Genomic DNA, 14,981 nt, shown 5'->3' with positions numbered 1-14,981 from the left:
TTTTCAAGGATAGTGCCACGTAGGCCGAAAAGGGGTAGAATATTATAGATAAATTAAGTTCGGGGGGGGGGGGGGTAATAGGACCTTAGTAAAGGTTAGGTGTGTCTCTGGGATTTCGGGTATAGGTTGGGGGGGTACTTATGCATTTTCCCTAAATTCAATGATCGAAAGTTCTATAATGCCAGTCATTCTGACTATTTTTTTGTTTGAATGGGTTGTTGTCACATTTTTCACGTTTTGAATGAATTGTTTCTTTTATTTTTATGTATGGCTAATAACCGAATAACCGAACCAAACCAAACCAAAACCGAAAACAACCAAACCGATAAATATATATTATGTTTGGTTTGGTTTGGTTTTGATAATTTTAAAACCGATTAAATTGGTTTGGTTTTGGTTTTGACCAATAACCGACCCAAACCAAACCGTGAACACCCCTACTCCTAGGGAGGAGTTTAAAATAAATTTGAGATGGTTGGGTGGGGGGGGGGGGGGGGGAGGATAATAAGAAAATTAATCTTTTTTATAATAATAAAATTGTCCCTAATTAATACATTTAATAACAAAATAATATTGGTATATAAAATATAGTCATTAGCGACGATATAATTTTATCGGTAGTAATAACCTTTTTAGTGACAAAACATACTATTATCTACAAAAAATATACTTTTTACGACAAATGAATTTGTCACAAATGTTTAAGAATTTGGGGACGATTTTTCTTTTTGTAGTTAATATAATACTTTTAGCGACGAAGCACTAAATCGTCTTTGTATACTTTTAGAGAGTGACAAATTATTTTTCGTCTCACAAGAATTTTAGTGACGAAATATGATTTATAAATGACGAAATTATTTGTCCCTGATAATCGAATTTGTTGTAGTGTTTGGTTATACTTCTCCTCTTATCCTATTTTATGGGTTGTAGTAGGAATAACTACTAAAAGATGTCATTTTACTAATTATAACTCTTAGATAGTGAGGCCGGTAGCACATAATGATTGGGGCAACAACAAGAATGATACAACTTAACATGGCTCACACGTGCAGCGCACGTGTCCATGACTAGTATATATATAAAAGGTTGCATTATATATATGGTACAAACCCAAGTCAACCTAAGGGGTCATGCAGTGTAAGACAAGTTTGGAAAAAATGCATGTTGCTTGACCTAAGTTACCATCACAACCCCACATGCATTTATCATCTTTGGACCAACTAACCTGTAATAATACATTTTTTTAAAAATGAAGGCTTAATTGGTAATTTAATTGGATAAGAAAAAAATAAAAATGAAATTGGTAATTTAATTGATTTGAGAAGAAATTAAGGATTCCCACAGACTTTTATTGCAATGTCATCTCACATTGGCCAACTTTATAAAGGCAAAAACATATGGATATATATATTGTATGGTCCAGAACCAAGTCAATGGGAGTCTCCATAGTCTAAGATAAGTTTAGAAAAAAACATGTTGTTTGACCTTTTGTTATTGGGGCAGTACAAAAGAAGATATCAACAGTAAATTTTGGTAGTATCAAGACCCAAAAGTTGAGGTTATGATGACACACACCCCGAGAATCCCAAAAAAGTGTGTAAGCCGAAAGAAATACACATAAGAGACTCCCGAAGGGAAGTCAGACCACAAACGATAAGAAACAACAAAGAATATCCCCAAAACCTGGTAGCATAAGTATAAAGAACATCTAATACATTTTTAGAATGTGAAATACATCTCAAGTCTTCGAAAAGAAAGTTAAAGACTTTAAATGATAGAAGGAGACTAATGGTAATCCGGAAAACAAGATCTCACCGCAACTCCAAAAGAGAGAATTTCGTTGGATCCAATCAACTGATACGATGCTCACCCTGACTAGGATCTGCATCAAAGGGATAACAGAAGCAGGGGTGAGTACAATCCACAAGTACTCAGTAGGCTTGGCCAACTGAGCAAAAGAAATTAATCAACTTATAAAATATTCTAAAGAACGCTTCCACCTACATACAGAAAAATCTCATTTCTGCATCGGTGCCGCCAATTTATAATGAACGATGCGAATAACGTAAACACATAAGGTCACAACAGTTCTCATATCACAGACAAGTCAACTGATTTAAGATTCCTTCTTCCCGACAACATTGCTGAAGTGAACGATTGAATTGTCTTTTTACCATGGCAAGAAAGGAAATTAATAAATGAGAAACTTCAGTTTTAGACTTAAGAAAATATACCCAGGTAGTCTGGTAAAATCATCCACGATGATAAAAAAATATTGAGACTTTGACAATGAAGGTGAATGATAGGGACCCCATAAATCACAATAAATCAAATCAAAAGATTCTCTAGATTTGATAGAACTAACAGGAAATGACTTCTGGATTTGCTTAGCTCGGTGGCAAGCATCACAATAATCATCTTACTTATTAAAATTAAAAAATTGAAGTTCTGAAATGAAAGACAAACGACTAAAAGACACATGACCAAGATGTTGATGCCACAAAACTGTCTGGTCTTTATTGACAAAAGAGCTAAAACTAATGCTTGGCTTTGAAAATAATAAAGGCTATTCTTCAGTTTACCCATGCTGATCAACTTCCTCGTGGCTAAGTCCCGTAGAACACAAAAGGAAGGGAAAAAATGAGCAACACAATTCAATGATTGTGTCAGCTTACTGATAGAAATAAGGTTGCAAGCAAATATGGGTACGTGTAATACATGATTTAAGGTTATTGAAGAATTAAGAGCCACATCTCCACAAGTATTAGCAGTAATACATGAACCATCAGCAATAGTTATATTAGAATCAAAGAGAAGCTTTCTTTCATTAGACAAAAAATTCTTCTGATAAGTCATATGATCAGACGCTCCTGAATCTAATATCCATTTATAATTAGCGGCAGGAAAAGTAACAGCCTTACCAACAAAGTTAGCCATTGAATCAATACCCTAGGAGTTATTGAGGCTTAAAAGAGACATGAGCTGGTTATATTGTTCTTCTGATAAACCACTTATTGGGGGAGGATTCAACACGTTCAACTTCTGATGTTCGATTGGAATTAGCTGACTTACCCTTTCCTTTTCTATTGTTTTCCCACCAATCTGGATAGCCATATAGTTCAAAACATTTTTCCTTGGTGTGTCTCCACCGTTTGCAGTGATCACAAAATAGTTTTGATACATCACGATTACTTGACAATTGATGAGAGTTGAAAGTCTTGGTGTTGCTCTTTGAAGCAAATGCCGCCCCTCCAATAAATTATTTCCTCTGCTTGTAGTGAGTTGTTGTTGTCGTTCTTCCTGTGAAACTAATCCATACACATGAGCAAGAGTTGGTAATGGTTCAGTATTTAAGATCTGAGCTCGAACAACATTAAACTTGTCATTCAATCCCATAAGAAATTGATGAACCTTCTCTTTTTCCCTTTCTGCCATGTATTGCTTAATAGCACCACAACTGCAGTTCGGTAATTGGGAATATGATCCATATTCATCCCATAATCCCTGCAATTTTGTGTAGTAAACACTCATTGTTTGATCATGTTGTTGTGTATTTACGATCTCCATCTTCAACTGGTGAACTCGAGAAGCATTCCCTTGTGAAAATCGCTCCTCCAAATCTTTCCAAAGTTCACATGCCGTAGCAAAGAAAGCTACATTACTGTGAAGGGAGGGATGAAGAGAGTTGAAAAGACAAGATATTACCATAAAATTCCCTTTAATCTAGGCAGCTTCGTTTGTAGAGTTTGATGTGGGTCACTGAAGACTGCCATTAACGAAGCCTAACTTTGATTTAGCCAACAAGGAATTCTTCATGGCCCTCCTCCACGTCGAATAATTATCTTGTATGAGGAAACATGTCACCAGAAACACTCCAGGATTATCAGTTGGTTGCATCGTGTATGGAGAACTGGCAGCTTCGTTATTGTTTCCCGTCATTATTTTGTTATTGTTTACTAATGCTCTGATACCATGATTAATGTGGTAAAACAGAGTATCGATCTTATTATAATAATGAAAGAGCAAGGTGCTCTTTTATAGATACAAAATACAGGAACAACCGATGTAGTTAACCCCTACGAGAATACAAACTCTATACGATACAAACTGTATACCAGATCTTGATAATTCAAAATTCAAATTAATGCATATCTATAACTAACTACTAAGTACACTATTAATGGTCTTAAACAATCCCCGTGGGCTTGGTATACTACATTGCGCAATCATCTACAGAAAATGGGATTTATCAAGTCTGAATCTGATGTTTCTCTGTTTATTTTGAAGGATTTGGCTGCAACTATTTATGTACTCATCTATATATGTTGACGACATTTTGATCGCAGGAAGTCATCCCAGCTTGATTAGACATGTTATTGATTCTTTGGTTCTTGGTTTTCATTGAAGGATCTTGGTTACTTAGACTACTTTCTGGGTGTCCAAGTTAAAAAAGTGTCCGATGGTCTTATTATCTCTCAATCCAAATACTTTCATGATATTGTCTGAATTGGATATGCAAGATTGTAAAGGAGTCTTGACTCCAATGTGCTCCGGTAAACTACCTCGGGCAGCTGATGGTTCTCCGTCTGCTCATTCTACACTCAACAGGCGCACCCATGGTAAGTTACAAGATTTATCATTCATACGGCCTGATATTTAACAACTTCAGGTCTTAGAATTCTTCGCAACTCAGACAACAATCTTTACATGTACGCTGATGCCAGGCGGAGACCCGAATGACAGAATATCCACATCAGGTTATGTTCTTTTCTTTGGGCCCAATCCAGTGAGTTGGTCATCCAAAAAGCAACAAGTTGTAGCTCGCTCATCCAATGAAGCAGAGTACAAATCAGTTGCCAATGCGCTTGCCGAACTCATATGGGTGCGCAACTTGCTCAATGAATTGCGTATCACCATTCCAAATACACCCACAATCTTTTGTGACAATGTTGGTGTCACTTATCTCTATCATAATCCAGTGTTTCATAGCGGTATGAAACATATTGCTGTGGACTTCTGTTATGCTACGAACCAAGTTCAAGCGCATCATGTTCTTGTCACACACACTCACGCTTGTGATCAACTTGCTGATACATTTACCAAGCCATTGCCAAAACCAGCCTTTGGATGGTGTCATTCCAAGTTAGGCATTGTTGCACTACACCTAACTTGAGGGGGTGTATTAAGCATTAGTTACTGTAATTGTTAGTTACGGTAAGAGTTACTGTTTTAGAGTATCAATAGAAGACTCCCCCTATTGTTTAGGAGTACAGGTTGTAGTTAGTTTCCTTAAATTTAGCTGTAGGTTGTACTTATCTATTGTATTTAAAGTTTGGGTACTGAATGAATAAGATTATCTTTTCGACTACTTTTCCCAAACTGATTTTATAACTTTCTCCCATCCATGTAATCTAGTGTGGGTTCCAAAAACAATTGCCAATGGACATGAAACGCTTTGAAGGATCAGAGCAGCTGCCCCATCTTCTCTGTTATTGTTATGCGTGTACTACTATTTGCTTGTACTCCCTCTGTCCACTTTTAATTGTCATGTTGCGCTTTTCGAAAGTCAATTTGATTAATTTTCAAAGTTAAATTAGATTATATTAATTCGATACAATTTAGATAGTAATCACATGTGCAAAGCTTTGATGCAGAAATTGTTTTTTCAGTTTTCATATGTTTGACAAACACTCTGAAGTAGAAACAGTAGATGAAGCTACTTGGTCATAGGCTTTCTTTCCCATTGATTCTTCCACTGTTCTAAAGAATGCTTCTTTTACTACCTAAACAATCAACTTTAGCTTCTTTACAATATCAATACATACTGTTCTGATACCTAGTCCAAGCGATGTTTCTCTATATAATAAACTCATGAATATAGTAGAAGCCTCACACGTATTACCGGCTCCATCCTGAATATAGAGGCTGCAAAATGAATGTTGCCGGGACTTTGCATAAATCTTGAAGGTAAACTAATTGCTAGCATCATTAAATCAGGTCCTGAAGTCGTCAAGTACAAAAGATTTCCAAATTCCAATCAAACTTCTATAATACGAAGCATCACACTATCCGACTCCAAGTACAAGGAACTGTTTTGCAATTTGCATTCTGAAATAAATTGTAAGAAAGTGAAACAGGTTCACACTTTCCGACCCCATCACATTCTGGTTTATTCAAGCATTCAAAACATAGCTACAAATAAAGAATGTGAAACAGGTCCAAACTACTCAAATCTGAAATCACAAAATGCAACACTCAAGTACAAACAGTACAAACGACTAAAGAAACCAGGTAAACAAAAATCATCATATTAACTTGCAGCTCAGAAAAGAACACCATCCGAAGCGATGCTGATCACTTCTATGTTTCAAGAAATGTGTTCTTGATTTTGTTAAGCCTCTTGACTACATCCTTCATACTTATTCTTGATTCTGGCGTTTCCTTTGTGCAATCTAAAGCCAATTCTATCATGGAGGCTATGCAGATTTCACTTTTACAAGTGATTTGTTCTTCCTCGGAAAAGAGATTGACATCCACAACTTCCATCATAGTCCCTGAAAATGATTGTGTGATCCATTTCCTCAAGTCAAGATATTTATTGCATTTTTTTTCTTCTGTTTGCCTTCTTTTGCTCAAAACCTCCATCAACATGATGCCATAGCTATAAACATCACCACTAGCAGACACTATTCCCTCCAAGCCATATTCTTAGAAAAGGATTGAAGAAAAGTTACTCAATTGAAATACAACAATAATTCTGCATAAATGAAGACTTGCTTTTTTTTTACTTCTACAACTTAGATTGAAGAAAAGTTTCTCTTAATATAATTATGATAAGAGAAAATCAACGAGAGTAGATTTTTTATACCTGGTGCAATGTATCCAAGGGTGCCCAATGTTTCTGTATGTGCCACAGACTTGCTGACAACTAAAATCTTAGAGATTCCAAAATCACCAACATGAGCCACCATATCGTCATCCAAAAGAACGTTGCCTGGCTTTAAGTCGCAATGAACTATTGGAGTGACATGAGCATGATGTAGATATTCAACTGCCATAGCTGCATCAAACATTACAGTGACTCTTTGATGAAGGTTCAAGTTGCGATCTTCTTTGAACAGCCAATTCTCAAGACTTCCATTGGGCATAAATTGAAGAACTAAGGCTCTTATATAGTCACAAGAACATGTAGTAATCACTGGAACAAGATTTCTGTGTCTAACTTTTCTCATCACTTCGCATTCGGTATCAAACCTCTTGCATACTTGCTCATTTTCCAAATCGAGAACCTTAATGGCCACTGCAGTTCCACCAAACAATGTGCCTTTGTACACAGAGCCAGAGCTTCCCTCACCAATTAAATTGGATTCATCAAAATTATTTGTTGCTCGTTGAATCTCGTGATAAGAAATTAATTGATGAGTCCTGATCTCCGGTACCTTCTCCACATCGTTGGACTTCCCTTTCTTCTGTCGTTTCATCATCAGAAAAAATGCAATAACCACGGGAGTAACAAATTTTAGCAGAACCTCCTTAAGCTTTGATTGTTTTCCAGGATTAGTGATAGCACAAGAAGGAATCTCCAATATGTGCATTCCGCAAAGACCTTTGTTACCAAGAAATGATTGCAGAGTGGAATTTGCAAACACACCACAACTCTGTATTTCACCTTCTAAATCATTAGATGAAACATTAATGCTTTTAAGGTAGGAGAGTTTTTCCAATGACTTAGGAATAGTACCTGACAACGCATTTAAAGACAAATCTAAGAATTCTAAGCTTATCAAGTTGGCAAAGGATAATGGAATTTGGCCAAAACATGAATTTCAATAGGTCAATGTAATGTAGGTTTTGGAGTTCCCCGAATCTGGTTGGTATCACACCTGAAAAGTGGTTATTGTAAAGATATAGCTTTACAATGGCTTTTAGTCCTCCAATATCTGATGTAAGTTCTCCCTCTATTGAATTTTGTGACACACTTAGATAGAGAAGACCACTCATCTTCCAAAGGCTCAACGGAAATTTTGATGAAAATTTATTAGAACCCAAAAAAAGGTGTTGTAGCATGCTAAGATTTCCTAAGCATTTGGGAATTAATCCAGAGAGCTCATTACCACTCAGAAATAGTTTAACCAAATTAGATAAATGGCATACCGCCTCTGGAATATGTCCCTGCAATTTATTGGTAGATAGAGACAGCCCTTGGAGTTGTTTAAGCTTACCAACATCAGAAGGAATACTCCCTATCAAGTTATCTCCTTGAATGTCTACGGCAGTAAGACCGGTCATGTTGCCTATACTTGTGGGGATGAGGCCTCTAATATGTGCATCTCCTATATACAAGCTTTCAATAGTAGATGAAAGATTCCCAATAGAATAGGGCAGAATGCCATTCAACGGATTGGAACCCATACTTGTAGATATTTCAACATCCTACAGTCCGCTAAAGAATTGAAGAATAACAACTCACGCTCTCTTGGTTCATTGGTAAGTTGATTAGTATGTAGAAGTAGTATTTGCAGCTCACAAAGATTTCCCAAATTGTTAGGAATAGTTCCTGTGAGAGAGTTATCATCTAGCGATATTATCTGAAGCTTGGAAGCATTTGTTATGAACAATGAAATTTCCCCTTCTAGCTGATTGTCTCCCAAGTAAAGTCCTTCAAGATTTGGAAGATGAAGACCTGTAGTGGTTGGAATTCTCCCTGAGAGGTTGTTGAAACTGAAATCGATCATTTCCAAAGAAGAGATGTTGAAAATAGCCTCTGGAATTTTACCAATTAGATTAGAATTATGGTGAAAGGTAAATTTCCTCAAATTTGATAGCTTCCCTAATTCCGGAGGAATTCGCCCCACTATGCGATTGTTTCCACAATTAAGATTATGCAGAGTGGAAATATTTCCCAATGAAGTGGGAATAGTCCCTTTTATTAGATTATCACCAATATAAAACTCTTGGAGCTTGGATAAACAACCAATATTTCTGGGTACGTCTCCAGTTATGTTGTTGTACGATATGGACAAAAGTTTGAGCTCTGTGAGTTGGCATATGTTGGAAGTAATGCAACCAGATATTTGATTGTCAGATATACTTAATAACTCTAGATTTGACACAAAATTCCCTTCACCAAGCAAGAGAGGACCGGAAAGTGTATTGCTTGCCAGAGTTAAATAAAGTAGTGATGAGATGTTAAACAGTGGTGCAGTAATGGAACCTGTTAATTGATTATCTCTCAAGTTCAACTCTACAAGTTGGCTCAGATTACCAATTTCCTTAAGAATGTTGCCGCTGACTCTATTCCCAGACAAACTAAATTTCATCATTTTTGTGGCATTTCCAACAGAAAGAGGGATCGTACCAGTGAGGCTATTGTTCCTGAGATTTAAGACTCTGAGTTTGGGTACATACCATGGCCCTCTCCACATTTCACCACTGAGTTCATTGAAAGCCAATGAAATTACTTGAATTCTCCGGTGTTGAAATAGACTTGTTGGTATACTTCCATTGAGTTGATTGTTTTTAACATCAATGACTCGCAAGCGAGGCATGTGGCCAATGCCATAAGGGATGCCACTGTGGAAGCTGTTGTTCTGGAGATTGAGAACACTGAGGAAGGACAAATTGGCCAAAGATGGGGAAATTGTGCCTTGAAGTTGCAAATTAGGAAGAGCCAAAGCCACAACCCTTTGCCTTTTTTAGAGTGCACGTGACGCCGACCCAAGAGCAAAAAGAAGCATTCTTGGTCCAATTATTGGCCAAAAAATGATTAGGACTTGTAATAAGATTTTTGAAAGCTAGTAGAGCTTGTTGGTCAGTCTCATTAGAGGAAGCAAGTGATATAGAAAATTGGATTAGAAAGAGAAGAATTAATAAGAAAACGTGCTTTTCCATATGATATATAATGTTTCAAGGGAATTAATTTGTGTGTGTTGTATTCCAATGATCAAAGTTACTCCACTATATATAAATAAAATGTTGAAAAGTATAGACTATAATTTCCAAAATGTGAAAACGGATTCATACGGAGGAAGAAAATAAGTAACAAACAGATTAATGTAAAGACGGAGTAAAGACGCAAAAAGAAAAAAGACACTAATTGGGTTGTGTTTCACAAAACGAAATAAATGTTACTATCAATTTTCTATATATAGTTAAGAGCCAAGTCAATAAGAGTCAATCTTTCAAATCAACTTACAAGGCTGTGTTACACAACACACATTCACTAATTAGCACAAAATGGAAGAAATTTTAATGTTTTCTTTTGAAGAAATCAAATGTGACACACACTACTACACACATTGTCATGTGTGATTTCACTTTTTTTTTTTAAACAATCTATTTTATTATTTTTATTTTTGTTTTCTTTTAATTCCAAAATATAATATATTCAAAATGCGAAAACAGATTAATATGGATGAGGAAAATAAGTAGCAAAAAGATTAATGAGAAAACAGATTAAAAGGAGGAAAATAAGAAGAGGAATGTATCCATTTTTTCCTTGACAGTTGACACTACTTGGTTTATGTTTCACAAAATGGAATAAAAGTGGGTTACTTGGACTATTTTTTGGGTGTCGAAGTTAAAAAAACTGTCAGATGGCCGTCTTATTCTCTCTCAATCCAAATACATTCATGATATTTTGTCTGAATTGGATATGCAAGATTGTAAAGGAGTCTTGACTCCAATGTGCTCCGGTTAACTACCTTGGGCAGCAAATGGTTCTCCACAGGGGCGGAGCCAGCCTTCTGTTAGGGGGTTCATCCTGTTGGGTATTATTTGCCCTGAGTTTCTTACCATAAATAGGTTTTCCTTTTAGAAAAAGGTTTAGCATTGGCTAGCCTTTTTCTTATAGGAAAATGTTTAAGATTGGCTAGTCCTTTTCTTGTAGGAAAAGGTTTAGGACTCTATAAATAGAGGCTTGGTCCTTCTAACTTAATCAACATTCACAATGTAGTCCTAGGGGCTTTGAGAGTTTTTGTTATGGGGGAGAATTTGTAGGACACAAGCTTGATACGTTATCGCTTGTGTGAACCTCTCATGTATCCCGAGTGAATTGGTTGAGGTTGTTTCTCTCTATATTTTGTACTCTCATATTTATAGTGGATTGCTCATCTCCTTTGTGGACGTAGGTCGATTGACCGAACCACGTTAAATCTTTGTGTCTTTTGGTATATTTCTCGTTTGTCTTCTTGTTCGTGGTCTTTCGAGGGTTGATTTGCTAGCTTCCGCATTACACCTAATTATTTCGGTCCTAACACATCCGAACCCCCTTCGGCGGAAAATATACTATTTATATATGGTTAAAATTATTTTTGAGGTATATATAGTAGATGTCGAACCCCCTTCGATTAGTTCGTGTGTTTAGTTCTTTAGATTTTGAAACCCTTTATTAAAAATCCTAGCTCCGCCACTGGTTCTCTGCCTGCTCATGTGTCACGCCCCGAGCCTACACCCTGGGCGGGACCGGCACCTGGAGACCATTGCTGGCCCCAGGCGAACCCTTGGCCTGGCTTTCTTAACTCAGCGGAAACCTAACTCAACAGAATAACTCAACGTCATACAAAGACATGAACAACTTAACTAATAAAATATGGCCCAAAGGGCAACTCGAGCCTCAAAATAGAATATTTACATATATATATATATATATATATACATATACATGGATGAGAGACTCAAAAATAACTGACTGACTGACTGTCTGACTGTCTATTGAAGCCTCTAATATACTGAGATGGATGTGGGGACAGACCCCGCAACATCCTAATAGAACAAAGCTAAGTACACAAAATAATTGAGTCCTCCGGAACGCAAGGAGGCTCACCACAGACTCTGGAGTGCTCAGCTGGATCAACGACGTGCAGGATGCTGATCCGGGGTACCTGTATCTGCATCATAAGACGATGCAGGCCAACTGGCATCAGTACATGGAATGTACGAATATGTGAGCTGGAAAAGCGGAACCACAACTTAAGCTTGAAAGGAGAACAAGAGATCACTTACCTTGACTCTGAACGACTCATATACAAAACTGGACTCAAAGTAAAGCAATAAGACACGAGCCACACGTATAAAGCTTGTAAAAGAATGTAAACGACTTAGATCGTTAAGGATAAAATGACAACAAACTCCACTTTTCTTTTATAAATATAATACAGCTTTTGTGGGAGGTTCTTTAACCGACAATCACCACTACGAGCCTTAGTGATGATACAACGTTTTACCTCACGTTGCCAAAGGACCATCCTATACCTTGCCATCGATATAGGACCTTACTTTTGCTTAGTGGATCCACTAGCCTAATCTTACGAGATCATCTAAAAAGAATGATACGACAAGTCCCATGTTGGCGCATGGTTCTTATGGGGAGTTGAGTTAATATGAACTCGTGTCCCCAATTCGGTGCTCAATACTACTCCCAAAAATACTTTGGCTCATGCTTTTAAAATAACTTCTTTCTTTGATTGAGATAATTACTCAAAACTTTAGCCCAAAGGCTCCTTTGGGGAAAGAAAACATGATTCCCTTCTTATTCAAATATAATAGCATTTACAACCTCCTTTGGGAATACTTAGTTCCCTAATAGCTTTCTTTTTTTTTTTTTTTTAAAAGAGAACTCAACTTTAAACTCATGACTTAGCTTGAAACTAAGACTCTTACTCGACTTGAAACTTCACTTGACTTGGAACTATCTTCCCTTGAATCGGAATTATGAATTCAAGGTGTTCGATCACATGTTATGGAAGGATTCTTGAACGCTTAGACGCACTTTGGAACGTCGAAAACAACTATAAAACATAGGTGAATTACTTTGGAACATGCATGAGAAAGTGAGAAAAGAAGAGGGGAAACTTGGCTGAGACTTCAGATTTCTGGTGACACAGATAGGACTTACGGACGCCATCGACGGACCGTAGATGGACTTACGGTCCGTACTGCAGGTCCGTAGATTGCGTCAGAGATTTTCCCCAGAATTCATTTAAGAAAAAGACTAAGTGTTGACCTACGGTCCTGACTTACGGTCCTGACTTACGGTCCGTAGGTCAGGCCACGGACCGTAGGTCGTGACCGTAGATCAATCCCCCAAAAACCAACTTCTGTTCCGATTGACGGTTGACCAGTACGGACCGTCGATCGATCTACGGTCCGTAGGTCAGTCCCGTAGATGGGGATCGACAGCCTAGAAATTTCTGCAAATCGATGGTGGATCAACCTTTAAAAGGGTCATAGCTCTTAGAATCATAATCCCCTCAACATACAATAGGTTTCAACTTAATGCACAACCCAATCAAGCCTCACAACGAACAATAACTTCAACAACCTCAACAACAATATCAACAACAACTAACAACTTCGACACTTCAACAACAATTCCCAATCTTTTCTCAAAGCATAGAATAAACTTGGTGTGTGTGAGGGAAAGAATCAACCCACACGAAAAACTCACATACCTTGATAGGGATCACCCCCGACGAAAATCCACAATGGTCTTGACAAATCTCCTCTTTCTTCTCTTCTTCTTCTTCTCCTTCTTCTCTTCTTCAATCTCAAGAACCCTAACTCTTTCTCTTTCAAAGAAAATGGGACAAAAAATGATCCAAAGATCATCCTAATACAACAATATGAGCTCAAAAGAATTGGCTAGGGAAAAGACTAAAATGCCCTTAATGATTCCCGGACGGATTTCCTTGTCAACTGCCCAACTTTCAAAGGTCATAACTCCCTCATACGAACTCGGAATCGAGCTAACTCAGTGGCGTTGGAAAGGTCGTTCCACGAACTTTGCAACCATAACTGGAATTCCACCTAACTCATCCTGAGCTAGAATTTATGGCTGTTCAAAGTTGGCCAAAATTTCACATTTTCCATACTTAGCCAAAATTTCCAAAACTTTAAATTCTTTCCAAAAATGAAAATTTCCAATTCTAAGCCTCTTCAATTATTTCATATTGCCGGATGTTACATCATGCTACACTCTACAGGCGCACCCTTGGTAAGTTACAAGATTTATCATTCACACGGCTTGATATTTCTTATATTGTGAACTGTTGATACTATTAACCATATGTTAAGATATAATATTTATTATAGAATAAATATTTTCTCAGTTATAATAGATCATATATCTGTTTATGGTGTTTGTTTCCTTATATAGTAGATGATTTAGTGTGTAGAGTTTTAGCTAATACACAGAGGATTAAATCATCGGTTCTTATAAGTATAAAGGTTTTTGTTCACAATCTAGGATGGAAATTGGACATGCCATCGGTACGATTGTAGCACAAGATTATATGTTATTTATCTTGATTATGGGAATGATATAGTTCCAATTACTTGTGCTAGTGCATTTTGTATGTATTGAACAGGACCGAGTAGAGATAGTTGCTTTAGACTGACTGGCAAAAGCATATTCTCTAAACTATTAAATGTACTTATATTCTCAATCTTGATATAACTATTATGATCTGTATATATTAATTATCGTTTTGATTTATGAAAAGGTGAGATTCTGAGATGTGTCAATATATCTGGTTGATTGGATGATAATAATATATATTATTGAAATAATAAGTTAGTTGATGGAATCCATATCTCGTTATAGAGATTGATTGATATGCCTTTTTGAGAAACTTATAAGTTTTCATCGTGTCAAACCTTGCAAGTGGATTTATGAATCTGACACTTGAAATAAGTTAAGTAGTGCTCTAAAGGAAATTAATCATTAAGTTAAATTCGTCAGTAATTTAATTTATTGATTAGTATCTGTAATCTTAACATGGGGAATTACATAAGTGTTTAATGGGGAATTTCGAAATATAAATAGAGGAGTGCAATTACGAATTTCTAGTGGAATGATTTGTAATTTATTATGGTAAGAATAATTCAAATTAATTATTTGGAATTATTTCCATAATAGAAAGCCTCAGTAATTAATTTTGTGGTCCCTAGTGCCCATATTTAACTAAAACTCAGAATCTTAT

This window comes from Solanum verrucosum, unplaced genomic scaffold (genome assembly GCF_900185275.1).
Source record: "Solanum verrucosum unplaced genomic scaffold, falcon-dt-bn FXZP01000252.1, whole genome shotgun sequence".
Classification (NCBI taxonomy): domain Eukaryota; kingdom Viridiplantae; phylum Streptophyta; class Magnoliopsida; order Solanales; family Solanaceae; genus Solanum; species Solanum verrucosum.
The sequence above is the reverse complement of the archived record's forward strand: the minus strand, read 5'-3'. Positions refer to the sequence as shown.